The 24585-nt window shown below is 43.3% G+C and overlaps 1 long non-coding RNA gene across 4 annotated transcripts in view; it reads right to left on the bottom strand.

Annotated features, from left to right (window-relative positions):
• Window positions 1-24585, bottom strand: part of LOC135315690 (uncharacterized) — a 77450-nt gene that overhangs the window by 25562 nt on the left and 27303 nt on the right. The window contains exons 3-4 of one of the 4 annotated variants that reach the window (XR_010375172.1): window positions 9460-9616; window positions 6365-8884 (exon numbers count right to left, since the gene is read on the bottom strand). This is a non-coding gene — a long non-coding RNA (uncharacterized LOC135315690). Of the gene's footprint in view, window positions 1-6364; window positions 8885-9459; window positions 9617-19613; window positions 24506-24585 lie in introns of those variants that run through there. The other 3 variants (XR_010375171.1, XR_010375176.1, XR_010375174.1) reach the window with 3 other exon arrangements.

Here is a 24585-nt window from a genome sequence, read left to right as displayed (position 1 = left end):
AAGTCTGCTCCCCAGGTTTCTGCTACCACCGCTCCCTTTGGTACGACTATTGCTGTCTGACTGGATTCCCACACCGGGGAGGTGGGTGTGGGTAATGGTCCCTACTGCTACGTTTTGGGACTTATCGGGGTAAAACTCAACTGTCTGAGGTATAATAAGGACTTAGGCTGGTGCTTCTGGTGGAGTTTGGGATAGTGGTAGCTAATAACATCTGTAACTGGCTGAAAAAATTCTTAAACCCTCTGCCTTTTTATGCAACTCTTTCCTTTCATTTGCTTGGTATTTGGCACGCTCATCGTGTGAGTTTTTTTCTTAATAAACACAAAAAGTTCATAGAAAGGTGTCGTCTGAGAGGGTGTCTGTCTGAACAGAGTAGCTAAGTTGTGTCGGTGCAAGTCAGCAGATGAGCAGAAGCGCTGGGCCCAAACCCTTGATCTTTCCCTGAGCGATGGCTCAGGTTGGCCGCTGCCAACGACGCGCGAGGCTCCTCTCTCGGGCCGGCTGCGGAGCTCACGCGTCTCCGGCCCAGCTGCAGAGGTCTGGACTTCTTATCTGAAACGCCTCGTGTTTCTTGGTCTTTAGAAGCCCCTTGTGCACGAAGCTGGTGCGCTGAGCACAACCGCATCCATCACGTGCGCTTGCCCAGACGTTAGCGCTGATTCTCTTCTATTGATGGCAAATTTGCTGCTAAGCTGTGCTGAATTTGTCAGTTCTACCAGCTGAATAAGATGCAGCTGTACAGGGTAGATTTGGCTACTTGATGGATAGAATAGTTTTTATCTCCTGCACTTGGCTGGAACTAGTGTGAATGTACCATTCCCTCCCAAACTGGATGTGTAGTTCTGCCGCCTGCCCTAAGGAGAACAATGGCTCCCACTGGATGCTTTGTCCTATTTTTTCCACTCTCTAGCTGCAGCATCCTTTTAATAAACCAGCTCCCAGCCAAGTTCAGTCTTTCCCCAACACATTCTAATTCTTTAAAATAGCAGAAAATTTATTCTGTTCTCCTGGGTCTTTAAGTCCACGTTTTAAAATTCGAAGGGAGTAAGCAGAGTATCCTCTACTTGTGATACAGCCAGAAAAGGGGATATATTATATTTTCTAAAAGGAACTAGCTTAATAGTTTTAATGATTATGGGGGGGGGGGGGGGAGGGGAAACCCTAGTAGTTATTAAAGGGAAAAGTTTGTGGGAAATAACTATGGATGAAACAAAAATCTTCTGACTTTCCCCATAAGTGTTTCAGTTTCCTTCTCCTTTTCTCTTATTATTTATATTTATTTGTTTTACAGTCTAGTGGACTCAAAAGATAAATTCCTTTATGTGCTTGGTGCTATAGAAGAAACATGTTAAAACATAACTCCTGATTTATCTGTAGTCTAGCAAAGACAAACAAGCAGAAAACAGCAGAGCTGGCATTACGGATGGCTAAATGAGGACCAGTGGCGATACCAACAAGCCTGGGGTTGAAGGAGGAGTCAGTGTCGCAGGCTGAAACTAGACCTTGGATTTTTATGCCATGGCTCAATGGGTGTGTGGGGTGTTTTGTTTTTCCTAAGACTTCTCTGTCTTCCTTTCCCTGCTGCTTTCTTTGTTCATCTTTTGTTCAATTTGTCCATTCTTCTTTGTCGTCTTCAGGGTGCCAGAAAAGAACTAAAACCCCATCAAATAATATAACTAGTTTCCCTGGGATGGCCTAATGAATATGTGATGAAATAATTTAAGTAGACATTTAGTCTCCTAGAATTTCACAGTCTGAATGACTAAATTCCTTCCTTTTTTTTTTTTCCCCCTGCGTGCAGGAGTCCAAAACTTTTAAATCATTATGTGGTAAATTTACCCCCACCCACCTATTGCTTTTGCTCCCACTTTTCCTTTTTTCTGCTAATGAGTCATGATATGTAATTACCTTCTGTCTTTTCTGCATTTAGTGAGCATGCCAGTGCAGAATGATTTTTAAGAAAATAAAAAAGGCTTTAAAAAAAGACAAGGAAACAAGCAAGCATCCAGGACTGCTTTGGCTCCCACTCACCATTCCTGCTCCTGCCAAGTGTAATGAATATTGCTTTTTCTCTATGGCACTCTGAAGCAGGATTAAGTAAACTTACATCTATATTATTACATTTTAATGAACGCTTGTGTATTAGCGTGATTTTTTTTTTCTTTAGAGGGCCATCAAGCTTTACTGGACACTTACGAAGGTGGTGAAATTCAGATGATCTGATCTCTCCCTGAAACGCTTTGTCTTTAAACCTATTATTCAGCTTTGCAATGTACGCTAGAATGAGCTGTGCAGAACATACTACTGGAAATGACATGAGCAGAGGCTGCGGCGTCACGTGGGAAGGGCTGCGCGTGGGTCGTGGCATGTTCTGGTTGTGGCCCCTCTACAAGTGCTGGTGCTGCTTCTGGAAAAACTGGACTCTCTTAGACCCCCTAAACCTCAGCTGAGTTGGGGAAGTGCACATCAAAGTCAAGGCACCTCAGAAGCGCCCTACTTGCCACATCCCTCCGTTTTTAAAGTGTTTTTGCCGTGTGTAGCTGTGACAGCGTGTCCTGAAGAGAGAGGTGTTTAGAGCTGCTTATTAAAGAGTGGGAACCAGAAGTTCGTTGTCACTTTAGGAATTTGTTTTTAAGGATTGCTTCTTCTTACTGACGTGGGGAAGAATGTAAAAGCCAGCGCTCTCAGCCGCTGAATAATAAATGATTGAATAGGAGAAACTCAATAGGGCTTTTTCTGTGAATAAAATGGCAAAGAAGATAACCATTTCTTAGGGATAACTCATCCATTCACGGATAGCTTCTTGTGGTAAATAAATATCTTGCCACCTGCAACTCTGTGCTCCTAAAGCTGTTGTGTAATTTCCAGTATTTTCTGATGGCTTCTGAAATGAGTTTTAAGAAGATTGTTGTTTAAAGTAAACAAAAAGAAAGAAAAGAAGAACTTACATCAAAGATATCAGCATTTCTCCTCTCTCTGCATGTTTCCCCTGAATATGGAGTTGGCAAACTCTCAAATCACTTTATCATGTTTGAACTTGGAAAAATGTATGATAATACCAGCTGAGCTAATATTTAAAGAGCTCTTCACTTCAGAATTTTATTGTCTCTTTCTCAGTTCTTCTAAAGTCTCCTGACAGGCATGGTGGTGGGGCTGTGAATGGCTCAGGCAGCTGAAAAGGGAGGCAGAAAGGTGTTTGCACCCGAACCTGCATCAACCGGGTCTAAAAGAGCCCCTCCAGGATTTCTTGGAGATAAATTTATTGCTGTAGTCTCAAAGTCTGCTTAGTAGCCAAGTCTCGAGCAAAGTACTGCGTACTCTGGCTTTCCCTGCCAGCTCTCCACCTGTGCAGGGTCTTCTGGTGTCTGCAGGAACCTGGTTGTGCCTCTGGAGGTCTGGTTGCTGTGCTGAGGCACCGACGGCCACGACCATCGCTGGAGTTTGCCGTGTCTGGTTAGGATGAGAAGATCCCTCTTGCACAGATAAAGCGATAAATTCAGAGCGCTTTATTTGTGTGTTCCCTCATCCCAGTGGTTTGGGGTTTTTTTTAGCGTGTATCGCAGTGGTAACTTCATCTAGTTGCAGATTTCTGACAGGCTCAAGGAAAGGTGGGAAGTAGCGCTTTGATGTTGAGTGGATGTGCAGCAGGAGAGGGGTTATCAGCACATTAGTGACATTTTATTTTAGACTGTTATTTATGGCTTCCTTACCGGCCTCGTATGTGAGTTGAATTGATAGTAGGAAGAAATGGTGGGAAAGAATAATTCTGAGGATCTTGGAGGTCCTTGGGGGCCTTAGACATTTAGGGCTTGCTTTGAAATGCTCTAAGGCTTACAATGTCTGGGTAGCAAGTGTGGTCTTGTGGCTTTGTTGGACTTTTACCTGCTTTTACCCTATTTGCCATCACACCAGACAATCAAATCAGGCTTTGGCAGGTGATCTCTGAGGCGCTTCTCCAAAATGCTGAAAGGTTAATATATCCTCAGAATCAAGTGGGCCAGAGCGATAAGGAGGTTTTGGCTTTCCTTCATCTACGGTCTGACCCTGGGAAGTGCTGGGTATTAACTGCCTCGGCACCTCCAGTGCTTTGGCGTGGCTTTGGGACCCCTGACCCTTAGCAGATCCGAGCCACAGGGCTGGTGTTTCTGGGTCTGAAGTTGGGGTATGCTTAAGGGTTAGCTTGGTCACCTGTAGGTGAGGCTCTCCTTCCAGCTATTCCGTACTTGAATCTCAAGTTGTGGGAGTGAAACTGTGGCAACTTTAAGTGTATAATTTCCTTCCTATTACATTATTTCTTCCAGTACAGGAGGTACCCAGTGTTTGTCATTTAGGAGTGTCATATCATTACATTGCATATTGCAGTGTAATGATGTGAAATGATTAAATGACAAAATGCCAGTTCACTGCCAAAAATCTTAAGTAGCATACTTTTATTTGCAGTTGGGAAGGCTATTATTAATTTCTGTATGGGCTTTGCCAGATGAAATAACATAAGCAGGCTGAAAAGGGAGGTGGGTTTAATTCTTTTTCTAATTTGAACATGAGTAGTAGGAGTGATGTCCACCTCTAGTCTCACTTCAGAGCATATGTCCAGTGCCAGTGGTATATTGCCATGCATTGGCCTAGTCTACTGTCAAATAATGATGGCAGAGATCAAAGAAGAACAGGCTGGCGTTTTCTGAGGGGGAAATACTCAGCTTCAGAGAGTGCTGTGTTAAGCAGCGGAAGCTTTTTTGTTCAGTATTGCTTCTTAGTGTTAGTATTCAAAAATGGTTTTTCCTAGATTAAAGATAATCTGAGGATGGCACCAAAATTAAATGAGTGTGCCTCTGTTTTCAAAAAAGGATGATGGGACCAAAGACAGCATGGGTAGGTGGAACAGGTGTCTGGAATTTGAAATTGCTATATCCAAGGTGAAAACAGAATTTGGAGGGCTTTAATGTGTTTCAGACTGAAGGAATTGGAAACCTCCATCCCAGTGAGCTGAAATAATCAAGATGGGAAACTGCAAAAGCCTAGCAGCAAGAATTTTTATCTAACGATTTTGGGGCTGCCAGGCTATGTGTAGAGGCTAGCAAACAGTCACCTCTTTACAAATGGGGGAAAACTGTTCCAGGCTCCACCTGCCTGTCAGTCGGACCCCAATAGCATATGAAACCTTAGAACACATTGGTGAAAAGCCAGAGCTAAATGTAAAACTGGAGAAAACGCAGTTGAGTTTACCAAAGGCAGACTAGGGAACCATCCAATGCCATTGAAGATGTCTCCTGAGACATCCTAAAGTACTTGTTAACACTGTTCTTAGAGGTGAAACCAAATATTAAGATGCAAAGAGCAGGCCAGCTACTGGGATGATACAATAGTCTACGGTATTGGAAGACCTTTGTTAGACCAAGGCTGAGAGGGAATTGGACTGCTTTCTCAAAACAGCCAGTGAGCGTAAGGGAGGTGGAAAAGTAAGTGTGTTGGCACAAGAACAAATAACTCTACACTAAAATTAAATTTATTTCAACTGCCATCAAGGAGAGGAGGTTCTGGAACAGCCATTGAATATTAGCAGAGGCCAGAACATCTAATGACTTTTCAGGTGGAGAATAGGTGCAAAAATGGGTTTGCATCAAAAAGGGGAATTCTTATCTTGTAAAGGCAGTATTCTTCAGTACTACTTATGTAAACCTGCATGGGGAAAAACATTAGATACCATTGGGTGTGACAAAGTACTTAAAATAAGTGAGAACTACGACTGGCTTTTAGCAAATTTCAAGTGGATCTCAAGAGGTCATCTAGCTTGTTTTCTAATGCAAAGGCAGGGAAGCCAGAAATATTCATGTGTCTGGCACTCAGCTTTGTGGGGAACCCTCTGGTTCTTGTCTCTGGAATTCCACCAGGTGTAGCTCAAGCTAGGAGTCCCTAGGCTGAAGTATCAGCAGATGAGCGACAAGAAATTCTGAGTGGATGGTCAGTGGTGGAGAAATACGCCCCTCTCCTCCCTGAGCCTCGCAAACCCACCCTGGTTGCAGAGGCACGTCTTAGGCCGGTTTCTGCTCTGACTTTTGCCTGAGGGGAAGAACACTGGGAGATACGTAGGTTAAAGCTGCCACGACGACAGCGTGTGCATGCCTGCAGCTACGCATGTGTTTGTACTTCGCTGGATTGGGGCCTTAGCCAACAAGTCCTGTATAGTCCTTTTCATCATCTAGACAGGGCGATGCGGGCTCCTATAAATTAAAACTTAATAAACACAAAAAGCGTTTCTGGATGGTTCTACGCTAAAATCTTGATTGTTATGTTTTGCAGTCTTATTTTGCTTTTGCTTTGTTAATGTAATCTGTGCTCAAAGTAAAAGGGGGGAAAAAGAGGCAAATGGTTTTTATTTATATTTTATTAGGTTTCTTTGACACAGTGGAAGTCACTTGTCTGTTATAAAAAGTAAGGTAACGGAAACCATCCCAAAACAATAACAACTTTATGGATTTATAAACAATAGCAGCGTGTTTGCCAAGATGGCTAGTAACTGTTTGAACCTGCCTTTTTAGCCTGACATTTTTTTTTTTCTAAGAAGAGAAAACACAGGAGACAAGTTTCTACTTCTAGCACGTTGGCAGAAATACAGAAACCCCATTCTTAATGTGATGGGAGTCATAAATGGACAACTATTCAACTAATAAAACTGTCAAAAGCACTCATTGTACAGGCGGCTAAAAGGTTAGAGGTTCGAAAGGCATTGCCATGCCAAACATACCGCTTTATGTACGGAGCGACTTCCCATTAATTTATTTATCTAATAGATGAGTTGCAGCGCATATGACGGACTTGATTTTTAGTTACCCTTCTCTAGGTTTAAGCATAAGGACACAAGAAGAAAAACCTTAATATTGCGGATATTTTTAGAAAACCCAGACACCTTAATTACCTTATACAGTACAATAGCAAGGTTTAAATTTTTTTATCGAGTCTCTTCTCTCATGGCTCCCCAGTGTACAAAATATTCCTTGAAAGCCCTATTGAGTCTTAGATCCTGATCTCACCGACGTGAAAACCACTGGGTCTCTGAAGCTCGATGATTCCCGGTCATTAATTCCTGGTATCTACAAGTGGCCCGTGGCGCTACGGCCGCCGCGGGTGCAGGTTTCCGGCACGGCGCCGCCGGCTGCGGCCGCGAGATGCTCGCGCTGAGCCCGTCCCGGGTACCAGGAGCTGCAGCCCGCGCTCCCGCGGCTCGTCCCTCGTTCAGCCCAGAGTGCCACACCGTACAGAAATGCTTTGATCTCCGATAGGAAGAAGCTGCTGCTAATTTCAGTGACGCGATCTAGCGCTGAGCTGTGTTCGCTTGTCTGTTCTGGGATTTACTTCTGGTAAGCGCCTGCCTCTCTCGGCTCACTTTCAGTCATACAAGAATAGAAAGTGTTCAATAACTTAAAGAATCAAAGTATGAAGGATGAGAGAGAACCATTAATTCCTCTTGCCTCTTTTTGGTAGAAATGAATGACACTGACTTAAAGAAAATGGGCCGTATCTATCCCTGCCATAATTCTGCCGGTCCTAGTGGCTGTCCTGCAGGCGCAAAGCCGCCTGCCTGCCATTAAGGGCCAAGCCGTAATAAATGGCTTAACCAGAGTTAGCCTTGCTTTGCTTCCCGGTACTGAAAAGTCAGTGCGACACATTTTACAGCCTATTTCACTGTAGAACTCAAAAGGGCAAGAAATGAGACTGATTCTACCACCTTCTGTATGTTATGGCTGTTATGGTGAGGAGGAGAAAAGCGGAGTTAAAGAAAACAAATCTCTCTCCTAAACGGCCTGGCGGAATGGCATTTTATTCCATACAATCCTGCCCTTAGCCAGACGCCTGCAACCCCTTTCATCTATAGTTAAATGAAATCATGGCCATACAGCTGATTTCTCCTGTGATCAAAGCAAAATATTTTATATTGAAGTAGTCTTGGCTATTGTTGTTGTTTGTTGTTTTTTTTTTAATTTTATTCCAGGGGTTTTGTGACAAACTTTAAAGAAAAAAAAATGTTTTGAGAGGATTTGGTAACAACCTAGTTAATTAGCTGCGTTATCGATGGTTTACAAAAGGGGTGACCTATGTAATGCATTTCTGCATACTCAATTTTGGCTGTAAAGTAAGTGTAAAACTCACTTTACCTGGAGCTTGTGTCACCTGACCCATCACTCACTTGCTTATGATTTTTGTACGCTATTAGGTGTGTTGGGTTATAGACGCCCGAAACAGCAGGTTTGTATGTTTTGCTGCTACTTAATGGCCTTAATATAGAAGAAATAATTTCAGTAGATTTTTTGGTACCGATGCCTCTGGCCATCGTAGGGAAACAATATCTCAGGAAGATACTTCACGGAAGGGTGACGTTCTGGCTTCTCTTCAACAGGGCGTGTAGGTCTTGAGTTACCGTTCAATTATTTTTCTCCGTGATACGTACTTTCATTATCACTTAAGAGTAACTTTGGGTTGAAAAGTTCTGTTAGCTGGCTGGTGGCAGTCCCTCTGTCCTAGGTCTTCCTCTCAAACCGATCTTGCAGCGCAAGAGGACAGAAGTCGGGGTTATGTCATGAACCAGGGGCACGTCACCTTCCTGCTCGCTTGGATTTTGGTGAGATGCGCAGAAGCCTACGCAAACCATGAGCTACGGAGCACCTACGTGCTTCGTCTCTGTTATTACTCTTAATGCCTCCTCCACTGTATTTTGTGTGCGTATTGCTGCTCTTTTCTAGTATTTTTAATTATTAGTTCATCTTAGGAAAAGGTAACAAATGGGATTATATTCTTCACGGAGCCAGATGTGTTAAAAAAAAACCCAAATCAACAAAACAAAAAACCAAACCAAAACCTGAAGCATCTTTGCAGCAGTACCTTTGTCTCTCTGTGTGTATATATAGATAAAAAAAATAGTTACTGGGGTGTTGATCCATTTTTTTTAAATATACTTATTTATGGGTGTCTGAGATCTAGCATCCCTAAAAGCAATGCTCAACTTAAAGCAATGCATTATATTTGAACACTGTATGTTTGACAATACATTTCATGCCTCATTTCCTGCCAGTTGTGAGCTCTAGTAAACACAAAGAGCAAATTCACATTTTTCATGTCAAAAAGCCCTATAGTTTGTTCCCTCTAGGATATCACTAGTTAAATAGATTTCTGTAAGGACATATTCTGTTCACACTATAATCTGTTGTGACACTAAATCTTAATCCGTCTTCAAGTTTCCATTGTTTTTGTACGAAAAGATTATTTCTAAAATATTTTATATCTCACATTCATTTTCTTTGCTAAGAATTAATTGCATAAGCAGTGGGTATCTGACCACTATTAAGTCTTCTATCGTAACCCAAAATTAAGAATTTAATGTGGATTATTCATAACATCTATCCAGTTAATTCAAAGTAATTTTTCTTTGCACTAGGCAGAATTTACACTTTCTTGGAATGAGCTTACCTCGTCATGAGATCTTGAAAAGAACTCAACCTGGGCTGTTGTAAAGGCTTTGGAACACCTGTGTCGCTACTCTGCTGCAGAGCTGAAGGGTTTGACTGTCCTATGTCATCCATAGGTTCGATCCTGCTCTTTCACAGGCACGTGTGGCTTTACGTGGCTGTAAAGGAAGAAAATGAATTACTGAGCTTTTTGGCCGCGGGAATGGCAAATGGATGTGTGGCTCTGCTACTAATAGAAGTAGGTAGAGAATTCTGTTCTTGTAGCATTTTATACAAACTTGTCATACAAGCGAGTTACTGTGGAAGTCTGGAAGAGTGGAGAATAAGACCTCATATTTCAGGGCTCTGTCTTGTTATTTTAAATTAGCTCAGCAAGGAGCTGCCTGAAGTTTTCTGGCAGTCATAATAAGCTTCTGTGAGAAAGACCTATGATGCTGGAAGAGCTGGGTTTATTTCATGATTGCTTCTTATTACCACAGAATCGCTCGGGTTGGAGGGGATCTCGGGAGGTCTCTCATCCGACCTCCTGCTCAAAGCAGGGGGAAACACTTGAGTTCAGTCCGGGGTGCTCAGGGCCCTTCTCAGTTGGGTCCTGAAAACCTCCGGGGATGGAGATGCCGTGACCTCTCTGGACAGCCTATTTCAGTGCTTAATTATCCTCACAGAGGGGCGGGGGGAAGGTTTTCCTTGTATCCATACAGAAAATCCTCTGCCTCGGTCTGTTTCTTATTCTCAAGCTGTGCAGCTCAGCAGAGAGCCTGGGTCCAGCTCTTGTGCGATCTCTTCTTTGGGTGCTGGAGGGCTGCTATTATATCGAGATACATCATTACATCGAGACGTATCAATACTTGCACTAGCTAAGACGAGGGAAATTCACCTGACAGCTCCAAGCAACCGCAGTAGATGTGGGGGAACAGTGAGAGGAGCAGGCGTGTTTGAGAGAGGGATTGGTGGATCCTGAGTATAGCCTCGACTGGCTCTGTACATAAACTGGAACTAATGTCTGTCTTAACTTAGAGGAGTAGCGCGCTTCTGAGAAACGCTGCCGGTCTCCTTGAACCCTGGCACAGCGCTCGACAAAAAGGGAACGCGGTTAGCTTAAGAAGGTATAAAAAAATGCCTTAAAATTGTTTAACGTGTACACAGTTCAAAACTGAGCAAGAATTAAGTTTATTGGCAAAAGAGTAGTATTGGTTTAAACGTTGGATCTCTAATATTTTGGAAGTATGCCTTCAGACTGTCTGTTATTTCCTTGGAAATAACTTGGAAAGCCTCTAACAAATCAGTTTGAAGTAGGCTGCAAAGAACAGAAAAATTCTCTTGCAGGAAGGAGATAACTGTAGCTGTACGCAGGACACAGGAGTCTTTGCTTAAAGTGCACTGCTGATTTTATTTTTTTTAAACATAAATGCAAGCTAGGATAAAGCACATAGCTAAGCAGAAAAGGACCTCTTGGAGTCAGATATTTGTGAATAAAGTGTCGGCTCTAGAAAGGTAATACAAATGATATACAGTCGCTTTGTAGTCGTTGGCTCTTTAATTGAGCAGACTGATGTGTTGCTAGCATAATGGATCTTTGGAGCAGACTGAGAATGAGGTGCTGTTATTTTGTTTCTCAAAGCCACACATTTGAAGTGCAGGTGAATACAAACCATTTAAGAAATAATTGGTCTGACCTAGCGTTGGAGTAGCCATTTTGGCAGCAGTAAAAGGTGTTACTCAGGTGACAGAAGACAATGAGACAGAGATATATAACACAATATTTGCTCAGTCTAAAAAAAGTCAGCCTAATGAAAAGAGGAAGGAAAAAAAAACCCTACAAAAGAAGTCCTATCCTTTTTGGTTCTACTCTTACAGCCTCTGCAGGTTCTTCTGCTTCATTAGCCAAATTTCAATACCTTTCCATCTTTCCTGATTGTTCTTTAAAAACAATCCCCCCCGGTTTCATTTATCGTTTCTATCCCTGCTAATAAAATCCTTGCCTGTGACCTAGGCAGCTCAAACCCGCATCGCTGCAGCTTCCCAGCTCTCCTTGTTTCACTTCTCTTCAAGTCCATCTGTACGAATACAACTGACTTTATCCCATGTTTTGGCTATTCTGTGGCACCCTTTCCTTTAACAAAACTTCCAGTGCTTACGTGAAATGCTGTAAAGCTATTCTTCCCCTTTAAAAAATGATATTGCGAGTTTCCTGGGAAAAAGGAGTTTCTGACGAGCAGATGGTTGCTATTAACGCTTTAAAATCAAAAGGTCAGATCCGAGTGACTAAAGCTGATCTCTAGAAGTTGAGAACCCAGTTCCAGGTACTTCTATATGGACTTTACTGCAGTGCTATTTTTTTTTTAATGTGTCCTTGTGTACTGCTGCACATGCAAGCAGCTTCAGATAGGCTAAAGGCTCTTGTCCCTGGTCAAAGTGGCGTGTTCTGGTGATTTAAGGAAAGGATGAAAAGAGTTCTCAGTCTCTCAAAAATCTCCTGAGAATGGGACTTATCAGGAAAGGGTGTCGATTTTGGAGACTCTTGAGTCGGGTGCATTTATGAAGGAGAAGATGGGTAGAAAAAAGGTCCAATGTGTCAACGTGTGAGTAATATATGTATTTGTCACAGCAGGGGTCACTGGCTCAACAACAGAAATAGTCACATGAAGCAATGTAAATGTTCTTGGTTGCTCCTCATCAGACAATACCATTTTAGAAATCTGACACTGATGCAGGCAGTGCAGTGGCTGGGGGAAGGGAGTTCGCTTCCAGACAAGATGCAATCAAAGCATGTGCAGTTACGAAGGGGCTCTTGCTGATAATTTTATCTGTGGCGTCTTCTGCCTGTGGATGTGGAGATCTTTAAAAAAGAAGAGGCAGTAGATTGCTTTAGAATCCATGTAATAATTCTACTTAGAGAAATGATTGAGTGGCAGGCTTGGGTTGATAGACCTAGAACCTCGGGGTCACAGATGCTCCGACTCATGCATAATGATTGCTTCATCTAGTCATTAACGCTCCATTGAACTCATTCGGTTACGTACAAAGTTGGTTTATCAACCCTACTCGTGTTTACCCCGGCCCCGGATGACATTTAGCCTCCAAGACGTTGGTCTTTTAAATTATGTATTTTTATGGTATTTTCTGTGAAGCTTAGTGGCTGAAGCCGCTTCAGTGTGGCTGGCCAAATTCATCCCTTCTGCAAGGTCTCGGTGAATGATAGGGTCCTTAATGTGTGAGCTTGGAGGGGAATGATCTAATCAGATGTTACAAGACTTTTCACTTGTTTACCTGTTTTGCCGTCTTACTGAAAGGATGCTTACGAACGATACGGAAGTGGAGCATGACCTTTAGGAATAAGACAGTAAAACTTTACAGAGTCGATGCAGGCTACTCTGCCACTTGAAAAACTTCAAGTCCTTAAAGAATCCTTGGGAGCAAATGTAATTGCACTTTGATACAAGCCAGCGTTTGTATAGGCAAGTGGAGGCTTGACCATAGCCAAGCAGATTCTCAGGAGAGCGTCCATTGATGCCAATACATTTGGGATCAGGCTTTCACCTGGGGTTCCTGCACACGTAGAAATGGGTGCATTTTGAACATTTTTGACCAGATGGCCAATGGACTTGGGTGTACAATTGCTCCTGGATTGCCTGGTCATGGGAGAGGCGTGACGAGCACAGAAGCTTCCCCTAGATGGTCAACACAACTGTGGCATGGCAAAAGATTTGCCGCTACAAGGTGTGCATAGAGGGAAGCCCTGGGCTGGTTGTGCGTTTTTTGTTTGGTGGGGGTTTGTTTTGGTATTTTTGGGGGGTTTTTGTTTGTTTGTTTTTGGTTTGGTTCTTTTCCTCCCTGAAGAACTGTACTTGCCACACAGGAACATTAGTTAGTCCCATTTTTTTTCTGTTCCTCTTGATCCTGTTAAAGGGTGCTTTGAATAGCAAGCTGTCATTATTCAGATTCTTTCAATGTTTTGTATTAATCTAAAAGCAGCACCAAGATGTGGGATTTAAAATCCTTTCACTCACATTTTTAGGATGCTGTAATAAAGAGTTGCTTCATAACATGTTCAAGGTCTATTAAATAAATGCACTGAAGAATTCCTGTTCCTTCTGAAATGGGCTTGTCAAGCTAATCTAATTTCACTGTCTGCACATGGAAGGTATGCTATTTTCTCCTTTCAGTGATTTCAAAAATTAATAATTAAAGTTTCCTATTTTTGCTTAATAATCAGTGCAAATTACTGCACTTTTCTTCCTTTGTGTTTTATAATATTATGGTAATTATTGCTATGTGTACCTGTGTGCATGACACACCGAAAACGTTTTTATCAAATCATTTGAAGGAATTGCTGAGCCAGTACAACTTTGGATGAGAGAATTTTCTAGGCCCAATTTACTAACAAACCCTGGCACGACGCTTGTTGCAAGGACGCCAGCCTGTCAATGGCTTAATCACGGAGAATAATCCTGATATCTCCTTATCGTACTGTGGCAAACAATTGTTTATGACTGCAGGGAGTGTGAGCTTCCTAATTTCTGAAATACGCTTCCTTCCTTTGTTTGTAAAAAGAAATGGTGCTTGTTTACAGCCTGCTCCTGTAAGGGGCTGAGCTGCTGGATGGGAAGGCACTCGGCAGCCCTTAGGAAGGCTCAGCAGTGTCCAAGACTGGCCCTCCTATGGAGGCGTGATAATCACAGGTGGGTATCTGTCTGAGGTAGGAAGCTTGCTTTATGCATTTCAGTTTCTAACTCACCCCTGTGGAAATACAGGGTTGAAGATACTCGCCACCTCCCCGCCCCCCGTCGGGAGAGGAATGCTTGTGGATGGATGCTTTGCCTTCCCTTTTCTCCAAATTCTGGGTTTGTGATACATGTACCTTTTCAAAACAAATAAATTCTGCCTCTTTAGAAAATATCATGGTTCACTTCCTTAATTCCTGTGGAAAGGAGGCCGGTTATATAAGACAGTGGATTCGAGTGCTCGTTGCTGAGGGTTTTCACTCCTGTCTTATTCCGAGAGGAGCGGTCAATACGAAGGGTTTAACCAATAGAGAAATTTCCTCCTTGTGTACAAAACCCGGTGGGATTCATGCTCGTGCTTTAGCCCTTTGCTTTGCTGTTCAGAGCAGGGCCGCCACGGCGCAGAAAGCTGCAGCGGCCCTTTCCCCCACGTAAAGGGTGATAAACTCTTGATGCGTCAACCTTGAGCTCCCCCTGAACCCTGAACCTGGCTACCCTGGGTGCTGCCATGGCGGGTGGGAGCTGGGCTCAGTCCAGCACAAGAGGGAGCTTTAGAACAGCTTGGTTGACTTGAAAACGATTGAGTCCAACCACATCCAGTGGTTTGATTCTCCTGCCTGGGACCGAGCGGTGCCCGATGCGCAGTAGTCACTTGAGGCGCGGCCGCTTGCTGCTGCACGTGCAGTCATTCGCCTCTGATAAAGAAACACAGGCTAGAAGCCAAGGAGAAGCTTGCCGAAGCGAAACGCGCGCTCAGATGTGCCCCGTACGCCGCGAGCGCCTCTTTCGGGCGGGTGTGCAGCTCAGCTGGCAACGCCCTTTGCAAGAGGAGTCATTCACTCCATTTTTGAATGAAAGATAAGACACCGCGTGCCCACCTCCCAGAAAGAGCAGCTAAAGAGGCGCTGGGAGAGCCGAGGGGCTAGCTGGCTGTCCGTATGAGCTGAAAAGCAGGGGTGGGGGGGCGGCGCTGCAGAGGCCATGGCAGCTCGCCTCTTGCCCCCGCCGCCGCGGCGCTCCTCCACGCTTGCGTGCGTACGTGACCGCTGCCTCTGTCGGAAGCCGCTCCCTCGGGAGCGCTGCTCTCTTCTGGGGGCTGTAGCAACGGGGAGGGCTCTAGTGAAGCCACAGCGCTGTGCCGTGGGGGCAAATTCCCCCCATCGCGAGCTCCTTGGTGATCATGGAGGGGGTCGCTTCATCCCTTTGCATTTCGGTTCTTGCCCGTGGGATGGGGCAGCCAGGCAAGACTGAAATGATACACGTGTTGGAAAGGGGACTTTCCCCTCATACGCCTGACCAACGCCTAACATTCAAGATCAGGTCAAAATATTGTAAAAACACTAAGAGTAATGACTAATTACAGCCTTCAAGTTCACTTTGGCATTTTTTTATTCCCAAAACCTTGTAATTCTTAAAATATTTACTCTTTGTGATTATAGCGAGGCTATAAAATCCTAAAGCTGGCTACTGACATTAAACATTAGATCCTCTCTCTCTTTTTAAAATTGACCTGTGTGTTTCTGTTAACTGTGCAGCCAGGGAAGCCTCTGCAGAGAAAATGTATCGACTCAGGCTGGTCAATTTGAGGTTATTGAGTGACTATGTGTAATCACTGTTTATAACTATTAACAAAAGCCACAGGAGAGCCAAGTGTAACGGCAGCTCAGGGAAGTAAAGGGTGGGAGGAGAATGCAAACTTTCTTTTAAAGCAAGTGACATTTACTAAAACCAGTACCGGTGACAGAACTCAGGATACGATGCAGCCACCCTTTTAAATAACTTCCTATGAAAACTGGGCCTGGTTTGAATTGCTGGAGATGAGCGGTGAGAATTTAGCTTATGCCGGCTGTGTTTCACAGTTTGAAAATTAATTTTTTTTTGTTTATTTGATGTCTTGACCAAATGCTACTTTGGTACTGAGTTTTTTGAAATAAAAATTTCGTTATCAAAGAAGATGGGTGGTGGCTGAAATGAATGAGCTCCTGCCTCTGGAATTTGGTCTGTGTGGATCTTTGAGATCCGGCCATTCAAGATGCTCTAGTTTATTCACAAAAATAGTCATTTTAAGTACGTGCATTTGTGGTGTATTGCCTTACAAAGCTGATCGACATATTCGCAGGGTTTGGCGGCGTGAATTAGTGGACTGGAACTATTTAGGGAAATTTACTGGAGAAAACTCTTGAAAAATTATGGCTTCCTGTGAGTAAACTTAGTTATCCCTTAGTGTTTCTCATATCTTCCTGCATCATAGCTGCAAACCGGTGAAAACATAACAGCAATAAACTATTTCTTTTCCTATTAAATACCTAGTTTTGGTTTAGACGATGTTCTCTGCAGCATTCTCAACCTCCATTTTTACTTGGAGTCTGAAGGAATGTTAAAGTAACTGGTGAGTTTTCATAGCAACAGTGTACTTGGCACGAACAAAATCTGCTGCTGGATATCAGATTAGAATACTGGATAGAAAGGGCAGAGATTTCTAAGGCATTTTTGTAGCAAATGCTGAGACAAATTGTTTCTGCTTCAATAGTTTAGTCTTCTGTAGGAAGAGTCTTCAGTGCAGCTGCTCCACAAATACCCTCTTTCTAGGAAGTTTAGTTGGGCACCCTCCCTTCCCCTTCTGATGCTCAGAGGAAAATAAGGAAGGAGAGCCTGTTTGTGTCTGGGAGGGGATTTTTTTTCTTTATTTCTAAAATCCCGAGTTCTGAGAGCCAGAGTGCTGGCTGCTTCAGTGGCGAGCGGTCGTCTACTGGGCTTGCACCCCCTCCCAGGGCACGGTAAGGTGACGGCTCTGACATACTCCATTGGGCTGGACACACATTTGTATGCATGTACAACTCATTAAAACTCTTCAGCAGAATTAAATATTTGTATTGTCATAGTGTCTAGGAGCACAGATGGTCTTGCTATTAAAGCTCAAGACTGAGAGCCAGGTGATCTCAGTACTACTTCCAAGCTCTGCCACAAACTTGACATGTGGCTCTGGGCAAATCAGTTGAACACTCTGTGCTTCTGTGCTCCCACTGGTGCAGTAGGTACAGTGATTAACTGCCTGATCTACGCTATTCGGTGACTTAGTGCCTTATGAAGTATTTGGAGGTGTTCAGTTGCAAGCTGATGCAGGACTGCTGGGTGTTGTCGATGTAGTATAAAGATTAGGAAGAGAAATTTCCTTATCTTCTTTTCTCAGATCTGATACTTTGCTATGTCAGAATCTCCAAAGTAGCAGCTGTCTTGAATTAAAAAAAAAAAAAGCAGCAAGGAGGAAAATAATCTATAGGTAAAACTTCCAAGGTAGCCAGTGTTTAACTCTTCCCATAAAATCAGGAAGAAGCTTCCCTTGAAAGCAACCTGAATGTTTTGAGTTAACCGTAAAATAATATACTTGAAATACTGCATGTAGTGTATGGGTTCAATGTACCACATAACTTTGGTAAAATGCTGTTGAGTATTTTTAAAGATTACCTGTATGTGTAGCAATAGGCTGGGAGTGCTCTGACAGAGGCCCGTGACGGTGTGGTGCAGAGGTGCCGGTGCAGAGGTGTTTATAATCGCCCACTGATAGGCCTGGGAGATGTTTTTCAGGTGGTTAGGAAGCTCTGAGATTCAGGTTTACACAGGCACCTCTGCCTGTTTTGTGTGCCCAGTTATCGGTTACCTGGCAGTCGTGTGCAAACACTCACGCGTAGAGATATGAAACAAATGTTTTCACATAAAAAAAACCAAACCAAATTTCATTTATTTGTGCTCCATAAATAAGCACTTAAACACCGAAAACGCATACCAGTCTCAGACCTCCTCCCTCTGAAAAATCTAGCCTTTAACACAAACATCTGATTTGCAAATCAGATGCAAGATAGGTTCTTATTAAATAGTTAAATATCAAGGTTTGAATTTTCATAAAAGGGCAATTTCAGACCTCATTTGTGTGTGTAATTATTGTGCTTGTGAGAGCAACCCTGGTAAACGTGCACATAAATGTCATGTCAGGTTTCTAATGGGTCATTGACACGCTCCCTTCCCACAACTGGGTCTGTGGTCTCCGCGCAGCGACAGAGCTGAGGGAATATGTAAAACGGGTGCAAAAAATCTGGCAGAAACAGTTTTCTTTCTTGAAAAGAGCAGCAAAGCTTTGTGTACACATCGGCATATTCTCAAGATGGAGTTGCAGCTCTGGGGTCTAAACAAACTGAATCAGTTTTTAAAATAACAGTACATACTAAACCTTGGAAATTCAAATACATCATTTTCCAAGGCTAAAGATTTGGCAAATGCACTCTTGTAAGCCTGTTGTCACTTCCACTTTCAAGAAGGTTTAGAGATACTTCTCATTCCTTTTTTTCATGCTGGGATTTTTTTGTCATCCAAGAGCTGTGAAATACTTGAAATCTGAGGCCGCCGCTATCAGATAATGTACTTTAAGACCCTGCATTAAGGGATCTCCCACATACTCTTTCTCAAACTTGAGAGATGAACGTCATTAAAACGGCCTTTGGTCACACTGGATTGGGCTGGGCAGAGTGATCTGAAAATATTTATCCTGTGCTATGAAAAATTAGAGGAAATACAGCCCGTAATTTGGTGGTGGAATACGTTGCCGGTGCGATGCAACTGATGGCGGCGGCGGCAAGATTCACAGGGGATTTTTGTGATTGTGTGGGAATTATGACTCCTTGAGAGTTACTGGACTTGATTCTAATGAACAGAATAAGGGAAGAAGGAGGGAGAGAATATTTAAGGATAAATCTACTTCTGTTAAAATTCAGGGTGGCACCTTGTGAGCAGGGAGGCTTCAATTATTTGTAAGTTTTGGTGTTTCTTTCGCCTTTCTTCGGTTGCTGGCGGGGAGGAGTTCAGGACTGTACAGAGCCAGCACAGCGATTCTCATGCCTCTAAATATAATATTATTCTGTGATTAAGATTAATCTTGCTTGTATTTGAATGACCTCTCTCCAAAGGTAGAGAGTTCTGGCGATTGTGCTTTTGTGGAGAAGGAATAAATAGCTTCGTGAGATGGCAGTGTGGGTGGAGGGACAGCCGGTATCAGTCTCCTGCAAAAAGCTAGGTAAAATATCAGGCTGAACAAAAGTAGCAGCAGAAGGCAGGATACAGAACATGCTGACAGATATCGGTCAAGAGTCAGAACCCAAGGCTAGGACTTGAATAGACTCAGGAGAAGCAGGCAGGAGGCCAGGCAATGAATAAAAATTAGCATGCCCCATACTGCTCTCCATATTGTTGCTTGCCTGACTACTCCCCCTTCCACCGCCTCTCCCGTATTTTCTTTAACGTACCAGTGGTCAAAGCAAATAATGATATTATGTTTGTAAGGGAGGCCCTTGAAAGCTATTCTGAGACTAGAGTCCAGAAAAACGTAATCTCTGTTTGATTCTTTGTTTAGTGGGGATTCAAATCCCAACTTAATTTAATCTTTTGATTTATCCTGCAGGTACTGCCTGATTATATTCCGGTGCCACCAGTAATAAAAATGTAGGGATTTTCTTATTTTTATTTATTTATTTTTGCTTTTAGCACTTTGAGGACAAAAAAGGCTTAGCAAAAGTCATTATTGCTATTATCCTCCACAACGCATCGGGAGCGAATAACCGCATCTCTGAGCGTGTAGCCCATCGCTTCGTATTAATAACATCATCTCAGGGTTACACAAATTTTCCTCCCGCACTTCAGCTAGAGCAGCACAGCGTGTGCAGCTGAACAGGGCTGCCGACTTGCTCCAGTCGCTGCGAGATGGCCGGGACCTCAGGTGGAAGGGTCAGGGCCGGCCGGGCGCGCGGAGGGGGACACGGTGCGCAGGGCTTGGAGCAGTTCCTTCACAGGGTCCTGCGAGACCGGGGGCAAATTACTTAAGGTGCATTTATGAGGCTTTTCTTTTTTTTTTTTAAGTGTGCTTAAAATGGCTTTCAGTAGCACGAGGACCTCAAGGAAAACAGCCGTCAAAAGGTGCAGGTTGGAAAGGCAAAACAGCAGCAAATGCACTGCGATGCCAACGGTCGCCTCTCCCGAAACACCTGGGCCCCTCCTATGTGTTCACGTGCCGAAATGAATGGGAATTCCCGTGGAGACCTTTGGTACTGGCAGGCAGGTGCTCTGTGCCCAAGCTTCCTACGCATGGGGTGGGGGGACAGCGTTCCTCTCTCCGGGAGCCCTTGCAGAATAAGTACAGTAAAACCAGAAGGTAATCGGGCACCAGTTATTGTTGCTGTAAAAGTACCCAACGGCACACCAAAGTGTGCGTTGCCTTGCCTTTCCGTTCCAAGGCTGCTAGTTTCCATGTGCCTTTTCTCACGTGCCTCGTGTTCCCTATCTCGACCTTTAAAGCATTAAACACTTTTATTTAATTTTTCCTTTTAGCTTCCCAAACAGAATACAGTTCATTCATACCCTTCAAAAAGTCACTAAAATTAAATTTTTAAAAATCATATTAAATCTTTAATATTCTCCTATGGATGATAATATGCCCAAGCAGACAAGGACAGCATGCAAATCTAGTGGCACGCCTGACAAACATAATGCATTTATATTAAATCTATTGTACAGTAAGAGTTTCAAGACGGCAGTGATCAGAGGAAACCATGCAATTGGATTAATAGATAATTTAGGCTGTAATCCAACAAAGCAGTTAAGCGTACGCTTAATTTTAAGCGTGCGTAGTATTACTCGATGTCAGTTGAGGCAAAACAAGCTTAAAACTAGGCATGTGCTTAAATGTGTTTTGCTGGCTTGCTGACTTAGTCATCTGAACAAATAAGGTTTTTACAGCTGGAAACACGTGAAGGAGCAGAGAGTGTCCATTTTTCCTGTAATCATTAAGAGAGCAATCCAGCTCAAGTTTCAAAGCATAACGTTTTTATAGGGGGTTAAAAAATAGTGCTCGCCGACTGCAGAGGTAAACAGGTTACAAATTATTTATTTTACCTGCATTCCTGGTTAAACCGAGTTCAGAATAATTAGATAACCCTGTAAAACCTGTGACTGGTGCTGTTAATTCCACATAAAGATTTTCTCATGCAATACCTAATAAACGGAGTTATCTTTTAACAAAGGCTTTAAGGGGATTAATATGCTGAACAGAGGATGCACTCTGTAACTCGGTTAAGATGTTTGCTCCAGATCTGAGCCAGATCTAAAAGAAGAAAGAAAACTTCGCTTCCTGAATGACCTTAGACTGTCACCCAGACTTCTCTGTACCAGCTCTACCAGTTAACTCGCTTCTGACGCTTTACAGTATTTGTGGCCTTAATTGAGGGACATAACCAAACAAATTTATCATCGCAGCCCATAAAAACGACAGAATTCATATGGTAGCATTCTTCATTCTCTCCAATTTGTTTCCCTGAAATCCCTGCAGCAATTTATTTGCTGAATATGCGAGTTTTCCTCCTTATGAAAATTACAAATTGTTGTCAAGGTTAACGAGTTAATATTCTCATTCAATATTTATTTTATATGGGGGGAGGGGGAAAGGAAGAAGCGCGAGTGTTCTTACACTTTCTTCCACGGCAAAGTCTGGTTTCTTAATCAATATGACAAGGACACTGTCCTTTGGATAATACCCTGAATCATCGGGACTAAAAAATGAGCTTTATTAATCAACAGCCCCTGATTAATTATTATAAAGTGATGCTCATACATTTCTGTACATTTTAATAATTCCTGCAGAAGGCTAACAATGTCCCCAGTGATTTGAAGGCTTTGGGGTTTGAATTTTTCTAAGCAATGTCACAATAAATAGTCCAAGGGTACTACTGCTCGCTCACTAATCCAGTCTGTTTCAATCCAGCAAATGAGTAAAACCTTCTTTTTCCTATTTCCCATCTATAATTCATCATTTGCATACAAAGTAAGAAGCAAGAATCGGCAGTCTCATCAGTTTTCAAAATACCAAGGGACAACCAGGGTGATTTATAACAGGCTACATTATCTAGATCATATAACCAGAATATTTCTGTAAAAACAGCCCTATGTAATCTCTCGATAAGAGTGTCTGTCCAGCCGATAAACGTGATGAAGGTCATCGGTCTGGGGAGCTCAGTGTAGACCTGAGCAGCCATTAGGTCTTTCTCTGCAAAGAAATATCCCATCCCCAAACATCTACAAGCATCTTCTTCAAATGGCAATTTCAACTACTAAAGATACCTGTATTTAAGGCTCTCTTAGCCATCAAAGAATATAGCCTGTGTGTTTGCTTGCTGCCAGCGAGATGAAAAATATGCCACCTGTTTCTTATGCTTTCAATGCACTTTTGAAGACGTAACCTTGCTGAAAGGAACAGATGCGTTCTCCTGGTTATGAAATGATCCAGCCCCAAAAGATATGTCAGAAGGTGACCACAGCTGGTAAGCATTTGTATTTTAGTTCTAAAGGGCAATGTTTCTGAACCACAGTGCAAGTGCTCAGGTGGATGTATTGCAGATTTGAAGACAAATTAGTGTTAATTTATTGAAATAATGGCAGCATTAGAAGGGCCGGCCATAAAGCATTATCCAGCACCGGTTTTGATGCGTTCGTTCTTTGTACCGGCATCTTACAGTCTGGCTTTCTCTTCCTGTGAAGTATTTGCCCAGCTCTCAGACAGCTCACGAGGATGCTCTTAGAGCAGTGTGGTTGCGGTAAATGATATCAGGCTTCCAAAGGGACTAACCCTTCGGAAGGGTTTTAAAGCATTTGTGTTTTAAAATAATGTGTTTGCACTGGAAAAATTTGGCGGCTTTTTCACAGCCTTCCTGCAACGAATGTTTTAATTACTTGTCAGAGCGCTCATCTGTCCAAAGTCGAGTCCCAGGAATCTTTTGCTGTGAGATGTTAAAATCTATGTGCAGGTAACCCATGGGTTATTTGGTTTTAGCTCCTTGATTTTGGTTTTAATTCCGGTATGTCAATAATGAGTTCTCTCTTCATTTTATTAATGTGGACCACTGAAAAAAATTTCATTGCTTTAGGATGCTCTGCAACAAGCAGTACTCCTGCATTTTGCCCTCTAGAAATATGGGTTCTGATCACAGATAACTAAAATGAGATTAGGATGTTAGCTTTCTCAAGAGATAACAGCAGTCTAGGTCATAAAACTACCATATGGCAGATTTGGCAGCCTTTACAGAGGTCCATGGTTTAATTATCACAAAGACAGATTCAGTTCCCCACTTGCAAATGCCTGGGTCCTCCTGTGGCAAGGACTGGCAATGCAATTAAGGGAAAGCTGTATTGTACTTGGCTGAAACGAGAAATGACCTTACTGTGGCCAGCGCTGTCACTTCCTAACATTTCACTCATGATTAAGTTTATCATTTCAAACAAACAACATAAAATGTCAGGTCTCTGGTCTGTTTAACATGCGGGAGGAGGGGTAGGGAGAGTAGAGAAGCATAAACCATGACTCCGTATTGTACCAAGCCAAACTGGGAAGGTTTTCTTTTTGAAAAGAATTTTAGAAAAAAAATGGACAACTCCACCAGAACAGAGCCCAGGCTCTGCGGACAGTGCGGCCTGGCCGGGCAAGTCTTTCGGTCGCTTGCATCAAATGGTTTGGCGTTCCCTGTGTTTCCAGTCCCTTGACCTATCTTCTCTCCCAGAGTGACGTATCCTTACCCGACCACCGCCCCCGGTTTCGCACGCCGCCCCTGCGGTGTTGTTTTTCTGTTAGAGTAACCGTCTCGGCCCTTGCACTTCCCTGTGAGCGCTAGCTATTGTACAGCCTCCGCGCAGAGGATTACCCGACCCTAAGAAAAACAGCATTCCGTCTTATTTAAATGGCTCCGGGTTGGTAGAGATCTGTTTGCTCCGTACAGTGTCCTGGCCAGCACAGATAAGCAGCGTAAGGGAGATGCAGGCGACTTCCATCCGCAGCAAGGACCGAGCGAGGGCTCGGTGCGCGTGTGCAGTCGAGCTGTTGCTTTAAATTGCCGTTTCCAAAAGAAGCTATCGGCTTTGCCTGGAACGCGCAGCGGCGTAGCAGCGAGAGGCACGACAACTGTCCCCTTCAAATAGGGAAGAGTTTTTGAAAAGCGTGTCCTCGTGTGTGTCAACACTTCACTAGAAGTGAACTCGTCGCTGCCTCTTGTGCTAGGGTAACCAGAGCGGCTAGTCTTGCGAGGCTGAAGTCGCAGGTTAACTCGCACCACCGCTACCACAGTCCGTGTTGCAGTTCTGTGTGCAGCTGCAAGGGCGAGGACACCTCTCTGAAACACAGTCACGTTGTAGATTGACATCTTTAAGATTTTTTGAACGGCTGACGTCGCTGAGAGCGAGTGATGCACGTATGCCTGGGTGATATGGGTGCTCCTAGTCGGTAGGGTAAAAGTATTTCTGAATCGAACCAATATTTAATAAGATAGAAAAATATTAAAATGCAGAAAGTGATAAATGTTAAATACTTGTAGTGGGGG

The sequence above is a fragment of the Phalacrocorax carbo genome, chromosome 14, assembly GCF_963921805.1.
Source record: "Phalacrocorax carbo chromosome 14, bPhaCar2.1, whole genome shotgun sequence".
Classification (NCBI taxonomy): domain Eukaryota; kingdom Metazoa; phylum Chordata; class Aves; order Suliformes; family Phalacrocoracidae; genus Phalacrocorax; species Phalacrocorax carbo.
This window is presented reverse-complemented; position numbering and strand designations above follow the sequence as displayed.